The sequence below is a fragment of the Apium graveolens genome, chromosome 2 (genome assembly GCF_009905375.1).
Source record: "Apium graveolens cultivar Ventura chromosome 2, ASM990537v1, whole genome shotgun sequence".
In the NCBI taxonomy this organism is placed as follows: domain Eukaryota; kingdom Viridiplantae; phylum Streptophyta; class Magnoliopsida; order Apiales; family Apiaceae; genus Apium; species Apium graveolens.
Window position 1 is genome coordinate 90,275,548 of NC_133648.1, and position 11,707 is coordinate 90,287,254.

General features: G+C 37.3%; 2 non-coding genes across 2 annotated transcripts; both read right to left on the reverse strand.

The window, feature by feature from the left end:
• Positions 1 to 7,580: 7,580 nt before the first annotated feature.
• Positions 7,581 to 7,687, reverse strand: LOC141709842 (small nucleolar RNA R71). Its single transcript, XR_012570399.1, has one exon. It is a non-coding gene; the product is annotated as a small nucleolar RNA R71 (small nucleolar RNA).
• A 2,479-nt stretch (positions 7,688 to 10,166) lies between these two features.
• LOC141709137 (small nucleolar RNA R71) lies at positions 10,167 to 10,273 on the reverse strand. The gene has a single exon (XR_012569729.1). It is a non-coding gene; the product is annotated as a small nucleolar RNA R71 (small nucleolar RNA).
• Between the last annotated feature and the right edge of the window lie 1,434 nt (positions 10,274 to 11,707).

Consider the following 11,707-nt stretch of genomic DNA (forward strand, 5'->3'; position numbering starts at 1 on the left):
ATCACCAAGGCATTCGCCAATAAGTGCTCTAACTTTGATTCCATTCCAATCATGAGTCAGCAAATCGGGTATGCTCTTATTCATCAAACTCACTTTGATTTTGCAAGTGTTGTGCTAGGTTTCATAGGGGATAGGATGACAGAAGATAGAAATGTAGTGTACTTTGCTAGATTCTGTCAGCTTATATATAATTTCTGTTATGCTGATCAACCCCAACCTACCACTGATTTAATTCCACCTTTTAAGCTTGCAAAAAGGGCTTTTAATGATTTGTTAAATGCTGACATTAAGAAAACAGTGGTTAGACCCTTACAGATATCTCAGTCTATAAAAAAGATTCTTGTAAATGCTGATCCTCAAACCTACACATCTGTTTACCCTGATGTTCAACCCACCAGCACATCCCAGCCACCACAACAACCATCAGAACATACCACATCTACACCTCAAACTTCTCAACCTCAACCTACTTAACCCTCCATCAGGACATATTTCAAACCATCACAGACATCTCAACCTTCACCATCAGCACATCCTGTGAGGCCTTCATCTTCCAAACCTAAGAGGACAAAGACTGTACCTAAGACACAACAGAAGAGAAGGAGGATTGTTTTGAGGGATGAGTCAGACAGTGAGGATCGAGTTCCAGTATCAGAACCTGTTATTGTAGAAGCTGAGAAGGTCTCTTCTCAGAAGGATGTTGAAATTGGGAGTTCTAGGCCCCTAAAAAGGCTTAGAAAGCTAAATTCTGATGAAGCTCCCAAAGTCTCTCCATCTGCAAAGAGACATAAAAAGTAAAGAGCCAGGAGGGCTATCAGTGTATCATCACATTCTGAAGAAACTCTGGAAGAAGCAGCTAAGGAAGGGGGTCAGGAATCTCTGATCCCAACAGAACCAATTGTTGATTTACTTCCTTCAGCACAACCAGAAACTACTCAAGACAGACTGCCTACTCCTCCTGTGTCTCTTGTAAATGAACCAGTACATACTGAAGACCCAGGCACAAGTGCTGAGATTGATATTCACAACTTGATTGTGCCTGAGGTTCTGTACTTGGAAGCTCCACCGGCTCAAATCACTCCACCAACAACCCCAATTCTGGATGCTGATTTTAATGAAGATATTCCTAGTACACCTATTCTGAATCTGGATGATGAAAATCAAGTTTTAGGTGGGCATCAAGATTTGGCTGTTGATCATAACTTAGTTGGAGATCAGCACTTAGAGGATGATGTTGAAGCCTCAATAGCCTCAATTGCTCATGTTAAACTTTCAAAGTTATTCCTACCAGGATTCACCAAAGCCAAACAAACTCAACCTTTGAAGACTGCAGCAAGTGGTTTTGAAGCAAGAGTTGTTACAGGAAAGGAAGCAAGAGATAAATTTGGATTGGGTAGTGCTGATGAAAGAAGAGTATAGAACACAACCAATGATCCAACTTTCTTAAGTGAACCAGGTGTTGGAGCAACTCCTGAAAATTGAATCAGCTTGAATCTGTACAGATGGTTTACCATACATTCTTGAAAGAACACATCTTGTTATATTTTATGACAGATGGAAGGGTATACCATATTAGGTAGAATGCTATACCACTGAAATATTATGAGGAACTAGAACATGTTCTATTCCTACTTCAAGTGAAGAAAAAATTAACAAATAGTGCTGCAAATTATTTGAAGACTCAAATTCAGAGACAGAAGAAGCTTTATTCTGTAAAGTTTGACAGCATATACTGTCCCAAGTACAGAGATCACAAAGATGATATTATCGAGATGAAGCCTAACTCTGCTAAGATTATAACTACTTTTCTGGGTTATAAGGCTGTGGAATTCAATCTTGAGTCTGACAAGGCATATTTGATCAGACTAGATCAGGACATAAGAAAAGCTAGAATAAATGATCTCTGGGCTGCTATCTTTCAAATTGGTGAAGATACAGTTGAATTGAAGAATGCTAAAAGGAGGATGATTGATGAACTTAAATATGCTGAGAGATGTTTGTTAAAGAACTATCTCAGAACAACTTCTGATATCAAAGAGATCAGTAATTGAAGCCAAGTCAAAGATCTACAACTGCTTAAATTCTGACGTGTATACAAACTGAAGCTGTTATCAGAACTTAAAGATTGTAAAGCTTTAAGGACTGTAAGTTGTAGTTATCTAGTTAAATTCTCATGCATTTGTACTTAATGTTTTTGACATCATCAAATATCTGTTAAACTTGTATATTATGCTAATTTACAAGTTGGGGGAGATTGTTAGATATATTTGATAATGTCATGTCTAATATGATTTGTGTTTAGTTTTCAGATCTTACTTAAACAGGACAAATCAGTACTTAACTGGAAATCAGCACTTATACTGAAGTCAGAACTTAAGTTGTCAGAACTTAAGTTATCAGGAGATATTTATCAGGAGATAATATCAGGACTTAAGGAGACTTTCAGATAAGGAAGGCGGTTGTTTGAAAGGAAAGAAGATCAAGACAAACGCAAGAAAAGATATGCATGAAGAAGAAATTCTATGAAGAATAGAATACTTGGAAGAAAAGATAACTAGTTGATATATTTTAGGAAGCAGAATTATATTCCATATCAATTAGCGATTATCTTGTAACTGTGTAGTATATAAACACAGACATAGGGTTTACAATATATGTGTTATCATTATCGAGAATAATATTCATTGTAACCCTAGCAGCTCTCGTGATAATTTGTTCATCACTGAGAGAGGACAGTTCCATATTGTAAAAGAGTTTAATAAAGTTTGTTTTCTGTTACTTGTGTTCTTTTAATTCGATTTGATTGTGATAAACACTGTATTCAACCCCCTTCTACAGTGTGTGTGACCTAACATTGTAGCTTCCAGAAATATAGACATCTTCACTTTCCATATGGGAAACTCAGAAGGCCTCTGCATGAGAACCCTGATAGTCTCATATCGACTGTGGGTTTGAGTCCTTGGAGTTTCTTCAGTTTTGGCGGGCTTGGTTGGATTTTCTGCTTCTTCAGACATGATTATGTTGGATCTTTACTGTATGTGTGTTAACAGATAGGCTCTGATACCACTTGTTAGGTCACACAACACTGTATAAGGGGGTTGAATACAGTGTAGAATACAATTAAATCGATTTAGAACACAAGTAACAGAAAAAAGATGTATTCGATATAATAAACTCTGTTACAATGGAACTATTCTCTCTCAGTGATGAACAAATATCACGAAAGCTGCTAGATTACAATGTATGATCTTCTCGATGATCGTAACACATATAGTGTAAATCTATGTCTGTGTTTATATAGACACACAGTTACAAGATAAGTTCTAATTGATATAGTATCTAATTCTGTCTCCTAAAATATATCAATCAGATATCTTATATAATTCTTCTAGTCCTCTAACTCTTTCCATGCATATCTTCTTCTGTATTAGTCTCGATCTTCTTTCCTCTAAATCAGCTTCCTTCATTAACTATTAATTCTCCAGTACTTAAGTTCTGTTATGCATCTTCTGATATTATCTTCTGATAATCTGAGTCCTGATATCCTTAAGTCCTGACTTCCAATAAGTCCTGATTCCAGTAAGAACTGATATTTCCTGTTTGTTAAGATCTGAAAACTAAACATGAAACATATTAGACATGACATCTCAAATATATCCAACAGTATAATCGAGGTCGTCGGAAAATTCGAACCCAGTCGGCGGCCAATTTTCCAATCAATTTTCCGATCAAATAACTGATTGTTCAGTCATTTTGGATTCCTGGCAAGATACTCTGTAAATCTGCACCTTTTCGTGATGTTCTGGGCAAGTTTGAACGTCGCCGGAAAAGCTTGGACCGACGTCAATGGCGTTCGGCCGGTAACCGGCGACGGGGGTGGTTAATTACTGAAATACCCCTGCAGTTTTGTCAGATTTGCATTTCAGTTTATAAAATTTACCAAAATGATATTCTCTTATTATTTTATTTTTAGAAAATTGTTTTTAATTATTTTTAATTCTGAAAACTATTTTTAATTCAAAATTAAATCTAAATTATTTAATTAATTTATTTTAGTTAATAATTAATTATTTAATTAGCCAATTAATTTAAATATTAATTGATTAATTAATTTAATTAGTTATTATTTAATTTTAATTGATTATTTAATTAGATTTAATTATTTATTTTGATTTAAAAATTCCAAAAAATAGTTTCTAGCTTTAAAATATTATTTAAAATTATTTTCAAAGCTCGATAATTACTATAAAATTATTATAAAGTCTGATTCGGGTGTTCGAACCCTATTATATAATTATAAAATGATTCAAAGACCCGTTTTAATTCCGAAAAATGTTCAAAAAAAATTGGTATTAAATACCTGGAAAATCATTTTGACCTCGGATCTTCTTTAAAAAATTATTTTGATTGAATATCTTGCGTGCTATGTGCTACGTGCTATCTGAATGATGTGTTATATGCCTATGTCGTTATTGTTTGACTGTTTTGGTCATAATTTTCAATCCGTAAATCGGATTTGGGTAAAATGAAGGGTATATAGAAGCTTATGACATCTATGTGACGATTAAAATAATATGAGATTGAATATTGAAAGATATTTGTGATGCCTAGCAGAGTAAGCGAGGCATAGAAAAGGAAATCAGTGATCCATAAATAGAATTAAAGCGTAGAAAGAGAAGGCAAGTGATTGATTAATAAAAGCAAGGCATAGAAAAAGAAGGAATGTGATTGAAAAGTAAAACTGTTAGATGAGTAAAAGTAAAGTTGGAAATCATCTGTGATAAGGCAAGTACTTCTGAACCTTTCTTTGAGATATATTGCAAATATTTCTGAACTTTCTCATAACATGTTGCTATTATTCAAAATAAATCTTGTTTTATATTGCAAGCTCTTTAAACTATTCAACCTTGAACCCTGATCGTATCATTGAACTTGAGTCGTAAGCTTTATTTCTTATAAACCACCAACAGTTGATTTCCCAGATATTAAACCATACAAATACAATACTACTCCACAAATAAATAAACACCATAAACCATGTATTTCAACAGAATTTCTTGAGCATACATAAACTTATACACCCTGGAATACCCTATCACATCAAAGATCTATACCCTGTATTATCATTGAACCATTGTTCTTCAGATACTTGATACTTCATCAGGCTTGAAGTCGTTCTCCATATTTATACTTTGATATACCCTGGGGATACCTGTGAAATATTTTATGATCTGAGATAAATGCTTTATCAGTGTTAATCATGATTATGTTTTTATTGAATAGCAATGTTTATCTATTGAATTATTTTAGAATTGGATAGTTTTATAAATGTGGACCAGATTCGTGGTCGGACCAGATTCGTGGTCATGATAGGCCAATGTATGCCTTGGATCCAGTATATAGAGCAAAGCTGGGAACCTTGTCCGGGGTTAGTGTGTGACTAATCAGCAGCCTAACCATGGTTTTTAAAATGAAAAGTGAATATCCAATTCTAATCCTTGCATATTCAGAAACTTGATTCTTTTGAATCATTCCATCGATCATTGTTTAACCTCGGTTGTTGCTATTATGTCTTGATGATCTAGTTAGATCAATCTTGCAAATTTGTTTATGTTATTTTACAGTTAAATGGGAAATGGTTGGTAACGAGGATTCCTAGTCCAGTGTGCGAGCTAGGATTCCCAGTTAAGTTGGATCGAGATAGCAGGAGCTTTATATTGTAGATGAGTTATGTAAGATTGTGAGAATGATATCATTATCAGTTATAAGTTGAACTAGTTGGGATTGCTGGGCGGCCGCTAAGGGGCGAGAAATTTAATTCTGATTTTTATAAATCCTTATTTTGTTGGACTTCTAAGACGGCTAGTTCTTGTGGGCTTCTATATAAGTAGTTTTCAGAGACATTTCACAAGAGGGTGGTATCAAGCAAGAAGCAAGGAGAGAAGGAAGAAGACCGTTTTGGCACATAGCAACGAAGAAGAGGAAGCATGCATTTCTTGTGATTCTTTTATTCGTTGTAATATTGGATGCTAGTGTTCTTTACTTTGAACCTTATTACTCTTGTGGCGTACTCTGGTTTTAATAAGTATTTTTATTAGTTTATATTGTGTGTTATTATCATGTTTTCATATGAACCCATGGTGACGATGAGTTCTATCATGGGCTAATCATGATCATGGGGTCGTAACGGATTTATTATGGATTTCTTTAGTTAGTTGTTTAATACCTTAGTTTGTGATGATTGTATGATATCTAGCATAGGTTGTGCTTAATCGTCTTATTGCGTCGCGAATATATAAGATAGTCTGTTAATCTCTTGTGAAGCGATAGTGGATCTTGAGGTTTAGAACTTGCCATGTTAGCATAGGTTCATGTGTGTGTATGCATGATTAGTGGGTAACTCTAACCATTTTACTTGCCCTGTGTAATCATAAAGAATAACTTGTTCTTAAATCGTTATGTTTTCAAATTATGTAGACATGTAGGGTCTCAACATAATTGATGCCTATTCAACTTCTATCTTAATTATGGATATTTGGTAGAATGGTATTGGTACAATGAAAGTTGGCTTTTATCAGTTTCGTGTTGTGCGATTAATATCATCACCGTTACATGCTAAGCGTAATAACAATAGCTATTTAAGGAAGTAGTAATAAAGTTATGATCTCATGTGTGTTTAATATTGTTAATTCAAGTGTCAATTAAGTGTTTTAATTCTCGTAGTTAATTGTAGTTAATAATTAGTTAATCAAATTTAAGTGTTATTGTCTTGACATTGAGAAGTAATCATACATTGGTGAGTGAGTGTAATTGAACATAATTAGTCCGAGTCTTTATGGGAACGAACTAGAATTTATTCTATATTACTTGCGAACACGTATACTTGCAAGAATATTAGCGCGTGTTTTCGCCCTAACAAGTTTTTAGCGCCGCTGCCGAGGACTCGGCGTATTTGTTTAGTTTATGTACTTGCCATCAGTGGTCATTAGGACTCATTGATTAAGACGTGTTACTTATTGTTTCCGGTTGTGTTTCAGGTACCCTATTGAGCGTTTATGCAAACACGTTCTCGCACTCGCAAGAGGACTCTAGATACGGCTAAGGAGACAAATGTAGTTCTTGATATCCCGGAGAAGATAGATTTTGAAGATTCGGATAAAGAAAGTGTACAGAAAGAACCTATAACTATGGGTGATCGTATAGTTCCGGCAGATCCAGCTCTTATGGACTTTTCTCGGCCTAAAATTGATGACATTCAGTCAAGCATCCTTCATCCGGCTATTCAGGCTAATACTTTTGAAATCAAACCCGGAACTAATCAGATGGTGCAGAAATCTGTTTTTTTCGGAGGTGCTGCGACTGAAGATCCCAACATGCATATCAGGAATTTTGTCGAGATCCGTGGTACTTTCAAATACAATGATGTTACTGATGAGGCTATCAAGCTGAGGCTTTTCCCATTCTCTCTGAGGGATAAATATAAGGACTGGTTACATTCTGAACCAGCTGGTTCCATCACTACTTGGCAAGATCTTGCGCAAAATTTTCTGGTGAAGTTTTATCCAATGGCTAAAACTGCGGCTATGAGGAGTGCTCTTACTCAGTTTGCTCAGCAACCATCAGAATCTATGTGCGAAGCTTGGGAGCGCTATAAGGAGATGTTGAGAAAATGTCCACATCATGGTATGCCTGACTGGATGATGATCATTGGGTTCTACAATGGTTTGGGGGCCCAATCTCGGCCCATGCTCGATGCAGCAGCTGGAGGTGCATTGTGGGCCAAAAGCTATACTGAAGCCTATAATCTTATTGAAACTATGGCTGTAAACGAGCATCAAAACCCAACTCAAAGGATGATGCATGGGAAGGTAGCAGGTATTCTGGAAGTCGATGCAGCCACAGCTATTGCAGCGCAGCTCCAAGCGCTGTCTTTGAAGGTCGATTCTTTAGCCAACTACGGAGTCAATCAGATAGCTATGGTCTGTGAGCTTTGTGCAGGCTCTCCTGCCACGGATCAGTGTTCTCTTGTAAATGAATCTGTTCAGTATGTGAATAATTATCAGTGATTGCAGCAGCCTGTGCCAGCTACTTATCATCCTAACAACAGAAATCATCCTAATTTCAGCTGGAGCAATAATCAGAATGCTGTTCAGCAACCATATCAGCAATTGATAAGTGGATTTTATATCCACTTGGAATGCTTTATTACAAGCTTAAATTGGTGTTTTGGACTCAAGTTGTTGGTATTTTGATGTGTTTTTGTGTTATTGCATTTCAGGTATCAGTTAAATGAAGAAAAGAGCTTTTAAAGGAAATATGATGAAAATTGATCAGAATTGGAAGCCAAGGCCATTGTCCAGTTGTAGAGAATCTCAATAGCTTCGCGTGGGCAGTTGAATCGCCTAATTCTGACTAGTAGAACTCAAGTTATGGTCAAAACAAGATTCATCAGAATATTTTTCCAGTCAGTGGCTGAGCGCCCGCTCAGCAGAGCTGAGCGCCCGCTCAGAGAGCTGAGCGCCCGCTCAGGAGGCGGCTGGTCGCTGATTTCGCTGAAAAAGCCTTTTTTGAGTAGAATTTGACGATTTTAAGGGTCCAGGTCCACTAGGGGCGTATATATACTTAAAAAAAAGGGTTTTCATCATCCGGGAAGATTGGGATACCAAGGAGAAGACCTAGAAGCACAGAACAACTCCAAAAAAGAAGATCTTGTTTTCAACTTGTGATTCTTTGAATTAATTGTAACTTTGGATGCTCGTTTTCGTACTTGTTAAACCTAGATCTCGTTTATTCGTACTTTGATTATTATTTAGTTTATTAGACCTTGTTTATACCATGCTTTCATTGGAACCCATGGTGACGATGAGTTCGATTATGGGCTAATCGTTGTCATGGGATTCTAGCGGATTTACTTATGGATTTCAATAGTTAATTGTTTCGATATCTTGGTGTGTGGTGATTGATTGATATCCTAGTATTGGTTGTGCTTATTCGTCTTATGTGCGTAGCTAACATATAAGATAGCGTGTTAATCTCTATTGAAGCGACAGTGAATATAGAGGTTTAGAACTTGCCATGCTAGCATAGGTTCATGTATGTGTATGCATGATTCGTAGGTAACTCTAACCGTTTTACTTGCCCTATGTAATCAAGATAGATAACTTGTTCTTAAACCGTTATGTTGTCAAATTCTATAGACATATAGGGTCTCAATATAATTGGTGCCTATTCAGCTTCTATCTCTTTTGTGGATGTCTGGTAGAATGGTACTCGTGCAATGAAAGTTGGCGTTTATCAGTTTCGTGTTATCTGATTAGTGTCATCACCATCACATGCTAAGGTTAAGAACAATAAGGCTATTGAATGAAGTATTTAATGAAGTTAGGATCCCATGTTTATCATATATATTAATTTAACCTCAATTCTCTTAGTTAATGTTATTTAGTATAATCTCTTAGTTTAATAAAAACCCAATTTGTTATTTGTCTTAGCATTGAGCGATAACCATACATTGTTGCATAGGTGCATAAATTGAACTTAACCTAAACCAGTCTCTGTGGGAACGAATCTGATTTATATCTTATACTACTTGCGAACGCGTATACTTGCGTGAATATTAGCGCGTGTTTTCGCCCTAACAAGTTTTTGGCGCCGCTGCCGGGGACTCGGTGTTAATTTTTAGTTTATGTGCTTGTCATCAGTGGTCGTTAAAGTTCACTGACTCGGATTCTTTTACTTTCACGGTTTATTTGTTTGTGTTTCAGGTACTCATTACAATGGGAGATCCAGCAGCACGAACGAAAGCCTTGATGGATTTTTCTCAACCCAAGATCAATGACATTCAATCTAGAATTGTCCGGCCAGCTATCACAGCTAATACCTTTGAGATCAAGCCTGGCATAATTCAATGGGTACAGACTTCAGTCCAGTTTGGGGGTTCTCCAACGGAAGATCCCAATACACACATTAGGGATTTCATTGAAATATGCGACACCTTCAAGTTCAACGGTGTTTCTGAAGATGCTGTGAAGCTGAAACTGTTCCCATTCTCTCTGAAGGACAAGGCTAAGAGCTGGTTACACTCTCTACCAGCTGGTTCGATTACTACTTGGGAAGATCTTGCTCAGAAGTTTCTTACTAAATTCTTCCCTATGGCGAAGACAGCTGCACTCAGGAATGCTATTACTCAATTTGCACAGCAAATGGGAGAATCGCTAAGTGAAGCTTGGGAGCGCTACAAGGAGATGCTTAGGAAGTGTCCTCATCATGGAATTCCTGATTGGATGATCATCACTTGTTTTTACAATGGGTTGGGAGCACAGTCCAGACCCATGATCGATGCAACATCAGGCGGAGCATTATGGGCAAAGAGCTATAAGGAAGCTTATGATCTAATTGAACTGATGGCTGCTAATGAATATCAGTATCCAACCCAGAGATATCCACAGGGCAAGGTAGCAGGAGTTCTTGAAGTGGATACAGCTACAGCTATCACTGCTCAACTAAAGGCGTTGTTTATGAAGATCGATTCTCTGGCTAACTATGGTGTTAAGCAGATAATTACTGTTTGTGAGCTGTGTACAGGTCCGCATACGACAGAACAATGCGCTATATCTAGCGACTCAGCTCAGTTTGTGAGCAACTTTCAGAGATCGCAGCAACCAGTTCCAGACACTTATCATCCTGACAACTGGAATCATCCTAACTTCAGTTGGAGCAACAATCAGAATGTGATGCAACAGCCATTCCAGCAGTTTGGAAATAAGCTATTTAACCCTCCTGATTTTCAGCAACAATTTACACCAAGACAACAACTCCAACTTCAACAACAAACTCATGATGCAGGTCTATCTTCGAATGAAAAATCTGAATTGGAGGAGTTGAGACTTATGTGCAAAAACCAGGCTCTTATATGCCAAAGCCAGGCTGTTTCTATCCAGAATCTGGAGAACCAAATAGGGCAAATTGTTAATGCCTTATTGAATCGACCACCAGGAACGCTTTCTAGTGATATAGAAGCCAATCCAGGAAAGAAGAAAGTTGAAGAACATGTGAACGCCATCACCTTAAGGTCTGGAAAGGTCGCAAGCCCCCAAGTTCAGCAAGACGAAGAGCCTGAAATGTCTCAAGTTTCAGAAAATGCAGTTGTGGCTGAAGAAGATGTGCAGAAGGAAGTAGAGGTGGAACCAAGGAAGACTACTGTGGAACACAGTCCTCCTGAGGGTAATACAGGGGAGAAACAGATTTATCCTCCACCTCCTTTTCCTAAAAGGCTGCAGAAGAAAAAGTTGGATAAGCAGTTTGAGAAGTTTCTGGAGGTGTTCAAGAAACTTCATATCAACATACCTTTCGCTGAAGCTCTTGAATAGATGCCTAGCTATGCGAGGTTTATGAAAGGTATTCTCTCTCGGAAAGTGAAGCTCAATGACTTAGAGACTGTTGCTCTAACGGAGGAATGCAGTGCTGTGCTGCAACAGAAGTTGCCTCCGAAGCTTAAAGATCCAGGAAGCTTCACTATTCCTTGCACCATCGGAAACTTGTCATTCGACAAGTATTTATGTGATTTAGGAGCTAGCATCAATCTGATGCCCTTATCTATCTTCAAGAAGCTTGGTCTGCCTGAGCCAAAACCAACATACATGTCATTGCAACTAGCTGACCGTTCCATCGCTTATCCACGAGGTATAGTGGAGGATGTCTTGGTCAA